General features: G+C 49.7%; 1 protein-coding gene and 1 non-coding gene across 2 annotated transcripts in view; both read left to right on the forward strand.

Moving 5' to 3' along the window:
• FAM189A1 (family with sequence similarity 189 member A1) overlaps positions 1-17,739 on the forward strand; it is a 363,110-nt gene that overhangs the window by 123,904 nt on the left and 221,467 nt on the right. The gene's annotated exons all lie outside the window — the stretch shown is intronic.
• Positions 10,073-10,179, forward strand: LOC114905274. Its single transcript, XR_003796132.1, has one exon. It is a non-coding gene; the product is annotated as a U6 spliceosomal RNA (small nuclear RNA).

Below are 17,739 nucleotides of genomic sequence, written 5' to 3' on the forward strand. Positions count from 1 at the left end.
TTTTACAAGATGAAAAGCGTTCTGGAGATTGTAATGTGAATGGACTTAACGCCCCTGAACCGTAACCTAAAAATGATTAAGATGGTACATTTTGTGTTCTATGTACTTTACTACAATTTAAAAAAAACCCAGCAAATGAATAATTAGTTCATTTGGGGTAAAATATTGGTATACTTTTGGATCATCAAAAATTTTGGGCGGAGGGGACTTCCCTGGCGGTGCAGTGGTTAGGAATCCGCCTGCCAATGCAGAGGACATGGGTTTGAGCCCTGGTCTGGGAAGATCCCACATGCTGAGGAACAAGTAAGCCCATGCACCACAACTACTGAGCCTGCACTCTAGAGCCCGCAAGCCACAGCTACTGAGACCATGTGCCACAACTACTGAAGCCCGCATACCTAGAACCCGTGCTCCGCAACAAGAGAAGCCACTGCAATGAGAAGCCCGCGCACTGCAACGAAGAGTAGCCCCCGCTCACCGCAACTAGAGAAAGCCCGCACGCAGCAACGAAGACCCAACGCAGCCAAAAATAAATTAATTAATTAAAAAAAATTGGTGGGGGGGAACCAACTCATGGTTTCTGATTTTTTTGATACTGGTACAAGCCTTGACTTGGAGCACAGTCTCAACTACTATATTTGGCTAACAAACTTATGTGACAGTTGAATTAAATAAAAGTTGGCATTTATAAAATGGGAAATAAAGGATAGTCAGCGGGGTTTTCTGTGACAATACAAGGCAGTAGATTTACAAAATAGGATAGCATCAGGCATGTCCAACATTCATGAAAATAGGTAAAAACACATCTCTTGCAGTCAGCCTACTGTTGTCAATATAGTTATTGTCTTGAGAAAATCCCATTTGTAGAAAATAAATGCTGTAGAGCGAGGCACATAAAGTTGTAACTTGACAAGTTTTTCCATTAAATGAAAGCTAGAAGGAGATCAGAAAATAATTGAAAAGCTGAGTAGCTTTATTTCTTGTCAATTTAGGGCTCCTAATAAGACTTAACTTCTAGGTGTTATTCACCACCAAGTGCTTATTAATTGAGAAAGTGAGGCTGGTGGCTTGGACGTTCGCTCCTCACCTGGTGGTCAGCCAGTGTCTGTAGTTTTCCAGTGAGTGTGTAGAGGTTTTAGCTTAGAAGAAGCCTGACAGTCTTTTGGTAATTGCTAAATATCTTAAATATGTCAATGACTTGACTCTAGTTAGACATGCTAATTTAAGAATTGCAACTGACACGTGGATGGTTTCCTGTTTTTTGGAATTGAACGGTTAGTCTGAAGCCATTGTCTTTAGGTATTTATACTTAAGATTGGAAAGTAGATCACTTTACAACTTTTGATGAAGCCTGATCGCATATTAACGTGGCTCTGATGGCATTTGTGCCAATCCAGGGACTGAATTGAGAATTGTGTTAACAGAAGACACCGCACAAAGGTTGGACTCCCCAGCACAGAGCAAGGGCAGGGGGCCCGTCACCTTCCTGGGCGGAGAGCCTTGCTGCACATGTGTGGGGATGAGTCACTCGGGAAAGCTAAGTCTCCGTGGGACCCCGGCTTCACCACCTCCTGGCCTCGCCACTCCACCCACGTCCCTTAACCGGTCTGAACGCCATTCTTTTCGGGGTGATAAGTCCTTGGTCATCATGATAATCCTCACATACCCTAATGTATGACTTCTAGTTTGATTAACATACTGTACCTATGAAAACTTAAGAAATGACTATTTCTTATAGTAACAGTGAAGAGTACCTAATGAAGCCGGCGGTCCTGCCCAGCTCCCTTCACCCCTGGCACAGCGCGCCTGGCCTCCGGGAGGATGACGGGGGCTCACCGTTCTCGCCTAGGGAATGTTGCAGCAACAATTTTATGGGGCTGTCACCCCAGCGTAGCATGTCCCTCCCTCCCCATCATTCTAGTTTGTTTTGAGCTTACATGCTGAGCAAACTCCTGGGTTGGCCAGAAGAACCAGGGCTGGGTTGGCCAGAAGAACAGCGGTGGGTGGTGGCCGGCTGTGCACCGCACAGCGAGTGGTGGAGACGGCAGTTTCTTGGGACCCCTTTCGATCGAATGTACCAGAGACAGAGGCCATGGGTGCCCTGGCCCTGCACCTGGGAAAGTGTAAGTGCAGACATATTTGAAAATCCACAACTCCGGGTATAGTAAGCGCGGGTCTGGACGAGGCTCTTTGTTTGAGGAAGAGCAAACTGAGGAGTACTGTGGTGTCTAAGAAAAAAACATACTGCTGCATGAAAGAAAAGGGGTGTCTTCCTTAAGAATCAAGACAAAGTGAACCAGAGTATGAGGCAGAGAAAACATTGTATTACATAGTTGTCACCCTCAGTAGGGAGTTTGCCCTTTTTATATGAAAGTGTATTCCTAGCTGTGATCGTTTAAACATTACGGCACTGGGAGAAGTTGGGCAGACCTGGGGTCCAGAGGAGGGGTGACCATGACCTTGGCTCACTCCTGGGGACGCCTCCAAGGCTGGGCAGAGGCTTGGGTGGGCTCGGATTGCTGTCCTGCTCTGTGGTGCCCGTGGCTCCGACTCCGGGCTCAGGGCCTACACTTTGGGGCTAAGACCAGACACCCCCTTCCTTCAGGTGTGGGGAAGCCACCACCCCACCCACAGGTTACGGGCGAGAGGTTCCTGTCTGGCCGCCAACTTGCTGCATGGAGTTCAGGGTTTGTGTGGTCCACGTTGGTGGGAAACAAGGTCAGACTGCAGATCTGGGTTCTGAGGAGCCCCTGGGGCATCTCTCAGGTGTACCTGTGTGGGCGACGCCCAACAGCCTCTTGCTGATTGGTGGGGAGGGGACGAGGGTCCGTGGGGACACGAAGAGAGGAGGGGAGCTTGGCCAGAACAACCTCTGCTCTTAACCCGAGTACAGTCACAGGGATACATAAGAGCAGGCGCAGTGAAGCACACGGCAGCAGAATTGGGCCCTGGTATCAGCACCCACAGGACGGGCATTAATCAGGGCTCAGGGCTCGCTCTGACCCCTTTGGCGCCTCTGCCCCGAGTGCCTGAGTCAGTTCTGGTGCAGATTTCCCGCAAAGCCTCGGGGCCGGGGCCACTGTCTTGAATGGTACAGCTGCTTCCCAGGGTGGGAGGTCTGCCAGGGATGAAAGACTGGGGAAGGGTTTGTGCCCTTACTGACCTCAGGGCCGTGAGCAGGTCCTATAGATCAGGGCTCCACTCATTTTCACGTTTTAATTTCTAAACTTTTAGGATCAGAGCTGATATTCACCACAGTGTAAAGAAGCCAAGAAGTCAGTTTCTTAGCCTACCCACGGCTGCCCTCCACTAAGAATCAGTGACTGGACATGGACAGCCAGGCGTGCTGGCCTCTTGCATCTCTGCTTCTGGGAGTTGCACTATGACACCTTCTGCCCTTTGAGATCCCTCTCTTGCCACTTCCTAAGAGTTCTGGAGAAGGCAGGTCTTGGAGTGGTTTGGGGATGCTGTGTCCATGACAGACTGTTTCAATAGCAGAGGGGTCAGTGCTCCACCTATAGTCTCTTCCCATGTTACCTAACAAAACATTGTTTGCTTACTTGTTTTGAAGACGTAACTTTGAATGATCCTCCATTCAAATTGATTCTTATCTCTTCATCAAACTCACTTCTTAGTGTATCTGTTCAGACTTTCTGCACTAACCACAGAAATCTGCTTACCGTACATGAGTTATTCTTTCCTGCTTGCTGCCTTTGCACACACCCTCTCTTTGCTAAATCCTATGCCTCAAAATCTGAAAACCCTCCTCCAGGAAGTCTTCCGTGATTGACCTCAGGGACTCCTAAGCTCCCCTTAGCCATTATGTTGCTTGTATTGTGTTAGTTTGTGTTTGTGTGTATTTGAAATACGATCTGCAGAGGTTTTGTGTGGGACTGTACCCCCATAAGGTTGTGAGCATGGAGAGCAGGACTTGTGCCATCTCTGCCTGCACCCTGCCCATCCCCCTACAGTGCCTGGTGCTGCCCGTGGAGAGAGCTTGTGGGGTTTGACCGCTGACTGATGGAGAGACTTGGAATGGGTTTAGTGTTGATTTCAGAGGACAGTGCCTTGGGGTCCTCCCTCAGGTAACGGCAACTGTCTGCACCTCTTCCACCTGCTGGTCCTAGATTCATATCCCTGTTCTTCTCTGACACCTTCCCTGCAGTTGGATGAATGAGAGTTTGTCCTGGCGTGCCCCAGCAGAAGAGCATATACTAATATCCTGGCCCAAATTAAAACAGAGCTCATATGGTATTGGTTCAAGGTTTGCTAGTATACAAATAGAAGTGATGAATGGAAATGATATCCTACAGTCCTCTAGATTCTAATATATGAAACCTAGCATCATATACCACAGTAAGTTTCCAGTGGATAACGTAAAAAGTAAAAGCATAAATGCACTGCTAAGAAATATGAGTGGCCGCATAATTGATCCCAAGAGAATAACAGTAGTGGTAATGAGAATGGCAGCTCTGTCAGTCAGCAAGTGCTGCATGACAAACCAGCCCGGAACTTCCCAGTAGCAACTCATTCAGCCCGTGAGTTGGGTTGGGAATGTGTGCTGGGTGTAGCCGGGTGGCTCTCTGGTTGGGCCCACTCAGGGGTCTGCAGGGATGGCCTCCTGCACGTCTAGTGGGGCTGGTTGTCAGCTGGGGGCACATCAGGGGTCACGGCCATGTGGTCTCAGCCCTGCGGGGGGGGGGCTCCTTCGCAGGGTGGTGGTAGGTTCTGAGAGTAGCAAGAGGGCAAGCCCTGGTATGCAGGCGCCTTTCAGGTCTCTGCCTCACCTGTGCCTCTGCTTTCTTGGTCCAAGCAAGTTAACAGTCAAGCCCAGCTCCAGGTGGGGAGAAGGACTCCGTCTTTTCATGGGAGGAGTGGCCGTGCGCTAGACTATTTTGCAGTCTGCCACAGGCACTCTTCTGAGTACTTTCCGTGTATCATGTGTTAGTTATCTCCTGCTGCATAAAAAACCACCCCTAGACTTAGCAGCTGAAAACAACCAACGCTCGTACATCACAGTTTCTGTGGGTCAGAATCCTGGCATGGCTTGTCCGGGTCCTCGGGTCAGGGTCTCCCAGGGTGCAGTGAAGGTGTCAGCCGGGGCTGCGTCATCTCGAGGTGCCGCCCGGGGAGGGCAGGGGGGCCTGGGTTCCGAGCTCACTCGGCGGCTGTGGACAGGCCCCTGGGCACTCCTCAGGCTGGACCTGAAGGGGGTTCCATGTGAACACCAGGAGGCGGGTCGTTCGGGGCCAGCTGCCAGATTGTCTGCCACGTACTGACCTCATGTAGTGAATGCACTCTCCTTATCTTCCTTTTGCAATCAAGGAAACTGAGGCAAAGAGAGGGACACACAGTGGGGGTGCTGGGGTTGGATTCCCAGCTGAAGGACCATGACACGCTACTCGCGTGGGAGACATAATAAGGGAAAGATCGAAACAGCTGACCACAAGTGCATTAGCATCCCGTGTGCATCACCAGAATCGGCAAGTCAGGACATAACACTGTCTACCTGCCAATCCATCCTTATTATACTAAAAGCAGTCATAAATCAATAGGAACACATTACCATCAGATGGAAAGAGTCTGCAACAAACTCGAGTCGGCATGTCACTGAAGAAATATGAAAGGCAAATAAACAGAAAAGTGATGAACCCCATAAGTAATCAGAGAAATGCAAATTAAAACACTTCTTCTTCCCTCCCTCCCTCGCTTTCTTCCTTCCTTCTTTTCTTTTCCACCAAACTGGTGAAAGGTCTTTCAAATATTTATCCTCAGTGTGGGCCAGGATATAGGAGGACAAATACTCTCATACCCACTGAAGGCAATGTCAATGGGTGTAATCTTGTGGGAAACAAATGTTTATACCCTTTGACTCAGTCATCCTCTTTTGAAGGGTTGATACTAAAATCAGAGATATCAATAAAACGTATGTGTGACGATACTCACTGTGGCTTTATTTATCTTAGTTGGAAATTGGAAGCCACCTGAATCTCTAGCAATAGCAGAATGGTTATAGTAGTCATTTCTAAATTATATGGCCATTAAAAGCGTATTTTCAAAGAATATTCAGTGGCCTGGGGGAATCCTCGTGTTATGTTAAACAAACACAACAAGATTCCTGCTACAGTAGAATTCCAATTTTGCACAATGTATGTGTACAGGAAAAAAAACACCTGAATGGAACCAGGTCAAAACGTGAGCAGTGGTTATCGCCAGGGGGTGATGGATATTATTTCCTTTATTCTTTTCTGTGCCTTCGCCACGTCCTTCCTGGAGGATGTATTACTGTCAAAACTGGACACAAAGGCGGCCTGGAGCATCGGCCAAGGCCTGTCCCTTCTGTGTGGCCCTGGGACAGAGCCACTAGTCTCCTCCCTGGGTGTCTGCTTCCCAGAGGTGGAGTCCATGGACCCTTGCAAAGATTCCACTCAGCAGGACTGAGTGTTCCCTGTGTTTTGAAGTCAGGGCCAGACACCCATGGTTAACCTCTCAGTTAGGTCAATGTGTGTTTTTAGTCCCTCCGAAGACAGACTTGAACTGCAGTGACCCCTCCATGCCCACCCCCACTCTGAGGACACAGTTATGAAAGTGTCGGCTGGACATGAAAGCACTGTGACCTCTGCCTTTGGGGACGTTGCTAAGTTTTCTGTCCCTGCACTGTCCTGTCTGGTGACAGCTGGTGACCGTGGCTGTCTTCTCAGGGGTCCCTTGGTGTAGCATTGACCTGGCATTTAAAACCCGGGATAGGGCTTCCCTGGTGGCGCAGTGGTTGAGAGTCCGCCTGCCGATGCAGGGGACGCGGGTTCATGCCCCGGTCCGGGAAGATCCCACATGCCGCGGAGCGGCTGGGCCCGTGAGCCATGGCCTCTGAGCCTGCGCTCCGCAGTGGGAGAGGCCACAACAGTGAGAGGCCCGCGTACCGCAAAAAACAAAAAACAAAAACAAACAAACAAACAAAAACCCCGGGATATTTCTGGTCCCATCCTTCTGTTGTGTGTGGTCAGTACCCCCGCTGACTGTCACAAGGGTGGGAGGAAGGGGGGTGGGGCCTGGTTCCTTTCCTGTCGGCTCATTGTTTGGGTCTTTGTCCTCCAGTTAATTTCCTTTTGGCCCCTCTCGGCTGTTCCACCCATTTCTGCTCACTTTTCCTGCTGCTCCTCCAGCCTGACCCGGCCCCTGGCTTTAGGTCCTTCATACCCTTCCTGCCACCCCCCCGCCCTTCCTGCCGCTCCCACTTCCAGCTGCCTCCACTTCTCATGCGGCATGACTGCCCCGTCGTCTTACCCCCTGCTTGCTTTGGGGGTTTGTCTTTGAGTGTTATGTGAGGCACCCCTTAAATACATTCCTTTAGATGAACGAAATGGTTCTATAGTTGAGAGGTGATAGCTCCCGGTAGTGAAGTGTTTAAGGAAAGAAGACAGGAGGAGGTGGGGAGCTTGGGGAGTGGTGCCCATGTCTGGAGGATGGACAGACGCCCTCCGAGCAGCAGCAGGATTTCCTCCCTTCTTAGGATCTGCTTTCTGAAGCTGAGGCAGGTAGGACTTGCGTTTGGTGAAGCGTGAGGGACCCTGATGTCAGAGTCCACTTAGAAAACTGAAATGTTAGAGCACAAAGGTCATCTGTGTTCCAGGTTCAGCGTCTTCTTAGCCAAAGTTGGTTGTGTCACAGGGTGGCAGGAGGGCCCCTCCCTGGTGTTTCCAAGGCTCCTGGCAGATGAGGGTCTTGGGTTACCTTTTCTGGTTACTTGTTGCTCAAAATCCCTGCCGCCTGGGGTTTCCCGCCACCCGCATGCCCATATTGCCTGCGTGGAAGTGGGCGTTGGGGCAGTGTGGATCCATCAGCTCCTGACTCAAGGCTGCTGAAAAGCAAACAGCCAGCGACAACCTTAAGCCACTACATGTGTGTGAGTTGGTGTAAATGAAATGTGTATTAAACCCTTCCAGTCTGGGTTCAGGGAGTTATTTGAGAGTCGTCTCTGTCGGAAAGTCTACAAGATGAAGCTAGAAAATACGCATTTCAAAGGAGCCAAGGTAACAATATAAAAAAACAGGCATTTCACATTCTAGAACTTATCTGTTTTTTTCAAGAAACGCTTTTTAGGGCTTCCCTGGTGGCGTGGTGGTTGAGAGTCCGCCTGCCGATGCAGGGGACGTGGGTCCGTGCCCCGGTCCAGGAAGATCCCACATGCCACGGAGCGGCTGGGCCCCTGAGCCATGGCCGCTGAGCCTGCGCGTCTGGAGCCTGTGCTCCGCAACGGGAGAGGCCACAACAGGGGGATGCCCGTGTACTGCAAAAAAAAAAAAGACGAAGAACTCTCCTCCTTATGTGTAATAATCTACAGAGTGTTTGGCTACTTAAACCGTAAAGTGATACAGAATCTTTGAGGATGGTAAAAATAGTAAATAAAGGTCTTGAGTCTGAAGTCAGCACATCATTTTGGTAATGGGTTCAAAGTGTAGCTATGGGCATGAGATCTGTTTTCTTCTCTAATAGTAAAGTTTTCGTCATTTTTCATCTTCTGTGCTTTAGTGGTCCTTGAGGATGAGTGACATACTGGTAACTTACGCTGCTGAGCGTCTGTTCTATAGAATAAATAAGGCGTCATTACCCACGTTCAGCATGTCATGAACGTAGAGAGCTGTCGGTGTTTGTGTGCATCTCACCTGTCAGTCTCCTTCCCCCGCTTCTCCCATGTCCAGCCAGCGCTGCAGTCTTCCATCTCCCCAGAGGTGGGCCACCCTCTCGGGCCTCCCCGGGGCCTCTGCTCACATGTGTCCCTTCGTGGAGGCCGTTGCAACCTGCCCCTCTGATCCTCGTTCAGATGTCACAAGGGACTCCAGACCTGTGCGAAGGTTGCCCTGCTTCCCCGGACCTCAGTGTTTTCCTTTCTCATCTTCAGTCAGACCCCTCTGGTTGGGGTAGATCAGTTTCCTAGATGAAAGGAAAAGCCCAGTTCGGCAACTACGCTTTAATGTCCGGTTCTCGTTCTCATCTGGCCCATCCTGCAGTGACCGTAATAACATCCTCTCTTATCTCTTTTGAGCCATTTCCTAAATGAACAGTGTTTGTTTTTAAATGAAAGAGTGTTTCCGCAAAATTTCCAGCAGGTGTGTTGTTCTGTCTAGTGAGCCTCAGAATCAGAGACCAGGTGCACGCGTTTGGGGGCGGCTCGGAGGGTCTGCTGCCTTGAGCTCCTTGAGGCCAGGCTCTCCTTTACTGACCAGCAGGGAGGGTGCAGTCTGCAGCTGGCCTCAGGAGCCTTGGGGGTGGGGGAGGACAAGGGGATGGTGTTCTTGGAGTTAAGTGTCCCTAGGTCATCATCTCTGGAAAACCCACGTTGTATTTGTGTATCTTCTATTTTCAAAGATGTTTTCAGATTACTTTTTCCAAAGATAATTTCAAATAGTGTGAGTTACCTAGAGAAGCAGATGGAGAAAGCGAGACTAAATCTGATCCTCCTGGTTGAGCCGTCTCATTTTCAGCTTTACTGAGGCAACGTAAAATTTATCACGGGAAAGAGTTTTCAGAAGCTTGCATGTGAACTGTTTCATTACTGATTTGGAAAGATAGAGCTCTGCATTCTTTTGGTTCTTCAGATGAACACTTTCATTTGTTGATGGTTTCTCTGCCTACCTGTGAGCATCACGCATACGATTACGTTGGTTGTATCAACGCTCAATGCCAGGGCACTGGCGGAAAGAGTCACTAATGCCATTTAGGGTACAGAGTGGACTTTGTGACCCAGGCCGACTTTCCACAGCAGGCAGTCAGAGCTGCCCTCCTTGGTGCCCAGGTACCGATTCTGAGGTTCCTGAAGGAGGTGAATTCCGTATCAGGAGCATCCCTGCGTCAGGGCTGAAGGGCTGACGGGTGCCAGCCACAGGGACTCCTGAATGTCCACTGTGTATCTTCACTTCACGTCTGCAAGCCCCCGCTGTTCACGAGGGATGTCTTTTCCTCCCTTTGTGCTGTTTTAAGGAGGGCTTGTGTCCAGACAGAAAAACGATCCACCTGCAGGCCAGTGTTTTTACAAGCACACCTGGTAGCTTAAAATTAGAAAGAAAAGGGTCTTGTGATCACTTCAGCAGCACCTGTACCAAAATTGGAACGATACTGAGATTATTAACATGGCTTCTGTGCAAGGATGAGATGAAAATTCATGAAGTGTTCTGTATTTTTGTACACCTGAAACGTATAATATTGTAGGTCAACTATAACTCAATAAAAGAAAGAAAGGAAAGGACCTTGTTACTATATTTATTAAATGGAAAAATTAAATAATTGGAAGTTACATTAGCCTTATTTTTAAGAAACTAAAAAGTTATTCAAGAACCTGGATAAGTTTTTTTTTTTTTTTTAATTTATTTTTTGGCCACATTGGGTCTTCGTTGCTGCATGTGGGCTTTCTCTAGCTGTGGCGAGCAGGGGCTACTCTTTGTTGTGGTGCGCAGGCTTCTCATCGCGGTGGCTTGTCTTGTTGCCGAGCACGGGCTCTAGGCGCGCGGGCTTCAGTAGTTGTGGCTTGCGGGCTCTAGGGCACATGCTCAGTAGTTGTGGCGCCTGGGCTTAGTTGCTCCGTGGCATGTGGGATCTTCTGGGACCAGAGCTCGAACCCGTGTCCCCTGCATTGGCAGGTGGGTTCTTAACCACTGAGCCACCAGGAAAGCCCCCTGGATACTTTTTGGATGGGATGGGAAGTGGGTGGTGGTGAGGGGACCTCAGCCTGGTAGATCATGAAGCCGTGTGCTGCTCAGAACCACCATGCGTCTGGTGAGGGGGAGGCATGTCTGCTGGGTAGCACAGGTGCTTAGATGTGTTTCAGCCTCATCCAGCCACAGGACAGCTTCTTTTCTCTGCGGAAATCTTCGATGGCTTACTTGATTCATTGTGCTTCCAAAGTTGGATTACTTTTCTAATTTGTTGGATCATGGTCCCAACAATGAGATATCACCTCACACCTAACAGAATGGCTGTTGTCAAAAAGGCAAGAAATAACAAGTGTTGACGAGGATGTGGAGAAAAGGGAACCCTCGTGCACTGTTGGTGGGAATGTAAATTGGTGCAGCCACGATGGAAAACAGTATGGAGCTTCCTTAAAAAACTAAAAATAGAGTTGCCATATGATCCAGCAATCCCACTCCGGGACATGTATCCAAGAAAACCCATAATTCGAAAGGACATATTCACCCCAATGTTCATTGCAACACTATTTACAGTAGCCAGGACATGGAAGCAACTTAAATGTCCAACGACAGAAGAATGGATAAAGAAGATGTGGGGTGTATCTACAATGGAATACTACTCAGCCATAAAAAAAGAATGAAGTTTTGCCATTTGTAACAACATGGATGGACCTGGAGGGTATTGTGCTAAGTGAAATAAGTCAGACAAAGACAAATACTATACGTTTCCACTGATATGTGGAACCTAAAAAATAATTTTAAATTATTTGACTTGTGTTTCCAGTTACAGAAGGAGTTTATGCTTATTGTAAGAATTTGTGGTTGGCAGAATAATAGCCACCACCACCACCACCCCCGACAGGCGTGCACATCTTAATCCTGGGGACCTTTTAGGTTACGCGGCAAAGGGGGTGTGGATGGAGTTAAAGTTGCTAATCCGCTGACCTTGAGAAGACAGATTGCCCGGCCTTATCTGGTTGAGCCCAGCGTCCTTCTAAGTGGGAGAGGGAGACAGAAGAGGAGAGCTGGAAGGAGATGTGGCTACGGTGAGGGGTCAGAGAGAGACCACACAGCTGGCTTTGCGGATGGAGGAAGGGGCTGTGAGCCAAGGAGTGTGGGAAGAAGCTGAAAAAGGCCAGGAAATGGATTCATCCCAGAGCCTCCAAAAAGGACGCAGCCCTAACTGGCACCTTGATCTCGGCCTAGTGAGACCCGTGTCTGGCTTCTAACCTACAGAACTGTAAGATGACAAATTTGTGTAGCTTTGAGCTGCTGACTTTGCGGTAATTTGTCACAACAGCCATAGAGAATGAGGACGGAAGTGAAATAATATGAACCGTAAAGAAAAGTCTGATCCTACCCTCTCCCCATCTCATGGAGCCACCGGGGACCCAGGCTCTTCCTCCTCTCTGCCTGCCGCTTTCAGCATTGGGCTCTGCCCCACACTTCTGGTCTCAGGGTTACAGCAGGGTGACCTCCTATCCGCACCATATGTCTGTCTGCTGGGCAGCGAGACCTGGAAACAGAAAGCACCTGTTTCAGGGAAGAAAAAGTCTTCAAAGCGCCCCATAGCAGACTTCCACATGCATCTCTTTAGCCAGAACGGGGTCACACAGCCACCCCAGGCGAAGGTGGTCTGGTGGTCTGGGAAAGCAGTGCTTGTTGGACGCATTGGCTCCCAAGCAGATGGGTCCTCTGTGAGGATGGAGGCGGGGGGGGGGGGTCAGCATCGGTCCACAGCTTTGTTTTCCATGGTCTTAGAGGTCCAGCACATCCGTACTTCAACCTTGTTGGTGCTACGGTCCCTCCCTTCTCTAGAGTCAAGGTCTCGGCCTAGGAGTGGTCAGTACAGGACCACGTGTCCTCTTTTCAGAGATGTGTTGCCTCTCTAGTCGTCTTCACTCAAGGGTTTGCCGTTAGGTCACGCATTCCACACCTGGTCATCCAGCTGTCATTGAGTGAGGAACACCCATCAGAGCCGTGGCCTTGCCCCGAGGCTGTTTTGAGGGTCTAACAGATGTCGACTTGGTCCTTCTCCTTGATTCTTCCTAACTCACACATTCCCAGGGCAGAGCTTCTTCCCTGCATTTCTGGTGTTTGGGAATGCGGTGGGCATGCTTGAGACCCCAGCACAGGGAGAAGGTCTTGGTCCGGGAGAGAGCTGGTCAGAACCTTGGTTCCCCTGTGTGCACTGGTGGCCTCGGCAGTGTCTGCAGGATGCCCACGACAGTGGCTGCTGGGGAACCCCTTCGCTCTGACCTGTGTAGCACAGGGGGGCTGGTGAGTAGCCGCCCCTGAGGGATGACCGTGGAAACAGTGACAGCTGTAAAGGCCACCAGAACCTCTGCCCCCTTTAGGCCCAGAAGTGCGTTGGGGCCTCCCAGTTGCCAGGACCCAGGTCTACACTCTGTTCCTAAGTGGATGAGAACGCGAGGTGTGTCTCCTCCCAGATGCTGCCCTGGTTTGAAAGGGCTGCTGGGGAGAGGGGGTTGGTCACCACCCGTGGTTTCTGTCTGGCCTGGACCCAGGCTGCTGCCCTGACTGTGCCGTCCTGTGAGTGCACACCTGTGTGGCCACCCGGGCCTGTTTTGCTGAAAATCAGGACAAACTGCTGAGAAGAGCCAGTTCTCAGCAGAGCCCGCTGCTGACCGTGGCCCAGAGTTCCCTGTCTTTGATATTACAAATGAAATATGATTTTTTCAAGAAGAAACATTCTAATCAGGGTTGGGTTCCAGGGGTTGTTTTTCACAGCTGGTAGAGCACAGCCTCCCAGGTTAGTGGGGGTCTTGTTGGGGCAGCTGCTGGCCCAGGGGGGCCCCGTGTACCTGGTTTGGACAGTCATCTCCCCATGCCAACGTTCACAGGGTTTATCTGATTTATATAAGGTTTACCTGGAGACATGGATGCATCCTATTCTGAACGCATCCTGACCCTTTCTTCTTTTTTTTTTTTTTTTAGTACGCGGGCCTCTCACTGTTGTGGCCTCTCCCGTTGCGGAGCACAGGCTCCGGACGCGCAGGCTCAGCGGCCATGGCTCACGGGCCCAGCCGCTCTGCGGCATGTGGGATCTTCCCAGACCGGGGCACGATCCCGTGTCCCCTGTATCGGCAGGCGGACTCTCAACCACTGCGCCACCAGGGAAGCCCCCTGCCCCTTTCTTGACAGTGGATCCGCACTGGGGAGATGGGGTGATCACCAGGTGCAAACTCTTCCTTTAGGACCCAGACGGGGAGTTTTTTCTTGCCGTGAGCGCTTCCATTATCACAGGTTGTCAAGGTTGAGATGAAAAGATAAAATCCATATCTTGATGACCTCGTGTGTCAGTGTTGGTAGCTGTTTGTAAGTCTAATGTATTTCCATGGACAACAATCTATACAGTGGGACATTCACTGTCTACTGAGCTCTGTGTGCCCCGTCCCCTGCGCCGTGGGTGTCCTGATCCCTCCCACCTCACTCAGCTCTTCCCCGCTTTCCCTGTAGCTCCTGACATACCATATAACTTACTTATTTATCGTGTCCATTGCTTTGTCGCTTCCTGCCCAGATGTGCGCTCCCTGAGGGCAGGGATCTTTGTCTTTTTCCTTGGTGTGTCCCTGGCTCCTTGAACACTGCTGCTTGGTTCTCAATAAATACGAGTGAATGAATGGAATTTGAGGCAAAAATGATCTGACCCAGGGACTTCTGGCTGGGTCCTGTCTTCCCATAGATGTGCTGGAGGCTTCACTGTGGACAAAATGCAGAGCATCTTGTGCCTGAGGGAGCCGAGGGCTCTTCCCAGAGGGGTAAGGGTGGCCGGTCCCCGAGGATGAGGCTCCATCATTTCTGAGCGGGAGCCCCAGGAGCCAGCGCCTGGCTCACCCTCTCTTGTCGTCGTTTAGTGATGAACCACATGGTGGGAGTGGCCACTCCCCCAGCCTTGTCCTGGAGGGAGGACAGCGTGAACCTGAGCCACTGCAATCCCTGGGGACTGATCGGGAGGTGGGAAATGGATTGTTATTCCTATAAACCACTGAGATTTTGAGTCAAATGAACAGCTGTGAGACAAGAGAGGTTTTTAGAACGAGGAACACAGATGTTGGAGAGGGAATGGTGTTGGTGTTGTCTGTGTCGAGTTTGAGAGTCCGGGGGGGATCCATGTGTAAGTGGGATGAGCACATGGTGGGAGTGTCCGGAGCTCAGCAGAGGCCCAGGCTGGAGAGGGAGCCTCGGAGCCATTGCCACAGAAAGAGCAGGGGGCCAAGAGGGTGCCTGAGCTCCCCTGCTCTCCTGGGAAGATAGCGAGGGACAGAGCCCCGAGGGACCATCATGTGACACTGCCAGGAAAGAAAGCAAGGAAGAATCACTGGAGATGGTGGGAGAGTCAGGAAGCAACATAGGGTGATTTGGGGGATTCGATGAGATGGTCTCTTGTGAACACTGACCGGCACGGTGCCTGGCAGTGGGAGCAGATGGCCCACAAACAGCTGTGGGAGCATGGGATACACACGTGTATATTCATAAATGCGTGCCTTATTTATAAAGTGTGTTCACACCCACACACAACTGTCTCTCAGGGATCGCGGGGAAGAGCCAAGGCAGCAGTGCGTTTGCAGCTGTGGAACTTGCTAAACAGCATCAAATACTACTGATTTCTGAGAATGGTCCGTTGGCTTGGGCAGTTGGGTTATGAGTCACTTAGTGTGGGCCACCAGCATACACACACAGCACTCTTTTCATCGTCCCAAACAGACACTCTGCGCCTGTTAAACACTAACTCTCCATTCTCCCCTCCCCCCAGCCCCCGGCAACTACCGTTTTACTTTCTGTCTCTTGGAATTTGACTGTTCTAGGGACCTCATATAAGTGGACTCATTTAATGTTTGTCCTTTTGTGTCTCGCTTATTTCACTGGGGATAATGTCCTTAAGATTCATCCATGCTGTAGCGGGTGTCAGTGTTCCCTTCCTTTTTAAGGCTGAATAATATTCTGTTGTATGGATAGACCACATTTTGTTTATCCATTTATCCGTCGATGGACACTTGGGGATGCATCCACAGTTTAGCTATGATGGATAATGCTGCAAGGGACATGGGTGGACGAATACCTTTTCAAGACCCTGCTTCCACTGCCCTTGGGTATATACCTAGGAGTGGAGTTGTTGGGTCATATGGTAATCCTGTGTTTAATTATTTGAGGAACCAGGGGAAGGTTAGTTTTTTGGATGGGGAGACGGTCTGTGTGCTGATGGGTGGAAGGGCGCAGCAGAGAGGCTGAGGGACGTGGGAAGGGATGGAGCCGACCCTGGAGGAGAGGGGTGTGGGATTCAGGAAGACGGGGGGGTAGGGAGCAGTGATGGGGGCTCTGAGGATGGTGGGGGGGGAACAGGCAGGGAGAGCCCTTGTGTCCAGGGCCGCCTTGCCCCATAGTGACAGGCCTGGGTGACTTGGTGTGGCCGGGGAACAGGGATGTGAAAAATGGCAGCTGACTTATTTTTTGGAAACTGGATATTTATGGTGACGCCAGTCGTCCCAGTTTTGTACTTTTCTCCAGTCAGACTTGGAAACTTGGGGGTGATCTTTTCAACATGTTAATGTTCGAAAGTGGTGGTATGACTATATAGATGAAACGTTAACTTGAGGTTACTTCAGAAAATTTTATGATTAATGCATAATATTCTGTTGTGGGCAGGGTAAAAGTGTTTTCAGTACATATAGTACTCTGTGCAAAGTGACATGCATGTTAGCTGCACCAGGTGTTAAAACAAGAAAAGGAAGTCACGTCACAGCTATAACAATTATTTAATGCGGTGGGGGAAGATGTGTTCAGAAGTCAGTTTTTAAGAACTAGAGTGTTTTATGATTTCATTGTAGGAAGTTCAAAAACAGGCAAAGCTCATCAATGGTGGTAGAAATCCCAGCAACAGTTGTTGCCTATGAGGGTAAAACTGGGAAGGGCACAGGAGAACTTCCCGGGGTGGCGGAAACGCTCCTATCTTGATCGGGATGTTAGTTACAGGGTGTATGTATTTGTCAAACCTTATACATAATTGTATTCTTGTGGTCTGTGAATTTCACTGTGTGTAAATTTTACCACAATAAAAAAATTGTGGCACAAAATAATCCCATAGTGTTATGATACCTTCTCAGGGAATTAGACACGCCAACAGAAAGGAGAACAATGTCTTTTAAGGGGTGTTATAGCCACAGATCCAAATTATCTGCAAGGTAAAAGTCCCTTGGAAATCTGTTGAGTTCAAGGTCAGTATTATGTGGCATGAAACAGGACCTTAGAAATTAATTTCTGCGGGGAGGTAGGAAGAGAATGTTTTATGTGTGTGTGCAGACATAGATACACACACACGAACGTATATGTGTCTCAACCTGCTGGTATAGTTATCACACATGAAGTCATAAAAATCACAGTCATACAGCATTTATACAGTGTTATGGGCTGAGTTGTATCCCTGTAAAAGTTCATATGTTGAAAGCATAACACCCCATACATTCAGAACAGGACTGAATTTCCAGATAGGGTCTTTAAGGAGATAATTAAGGAAGAACGAGATCATTAGGGTCAGCCTTAATCTAACCTGACTGGTGTCCTTAAGAGAAGAAGAGATTAGGACACACATACAGAGGGAGACCATCTGAGGACATGGAGAGGACAGCCGTCTGCCAGGCAAGGGGAGAGGCCTCAGGAGACACCAGGCCGCTGACCCCGTGATGTCAGACCTCCAGCCCCCAGCCTGTGCTGCTCTGCTATCCACATGGCTGTCAGCATCTTTGTCTCCTTTGACCCCGTTCGTAACATCCCATGGGGAAGGCAGGGCAGATGGTAACTGAGGCCTCAGGTAGAATTAGGTGGCAGAGCTCACTTTGGTCATTTTGCACCAACTCCCGTTGACCCTCTCACGGGGCAGGGTAGCTACTTCCAGTTGACATCTCACTCAGTCAGGACGTTTTGTAATATCCGGAAATTTGAAAGGATATGTGCACTGAGGTTCTTGTGGCTCAAGACAGACCTAAAAGTGCCAGATTCATGCATTTTATTTCTAATTCTTATCAACAGTTGGCCTTTA

The sequence above is a fragment of the Monodon monoceros genome, unplaced genomic scaffold, assembly GCF_005190385.1.
Source record: "Monodon monoceros isolate NGI ecotype Baffin Bay Population unplaced genomic scaffold, NGI_Narwhal_1 Super_Scaffold_21, whole genome shotgun sequence".
In the NCBI taxonomy this organism is placed as follows: Eukaryota; Metazoa; Chordata; class Mammalia; order Artiodactyla; family Monodontidae; genus Monodon; species Monodon monoceros.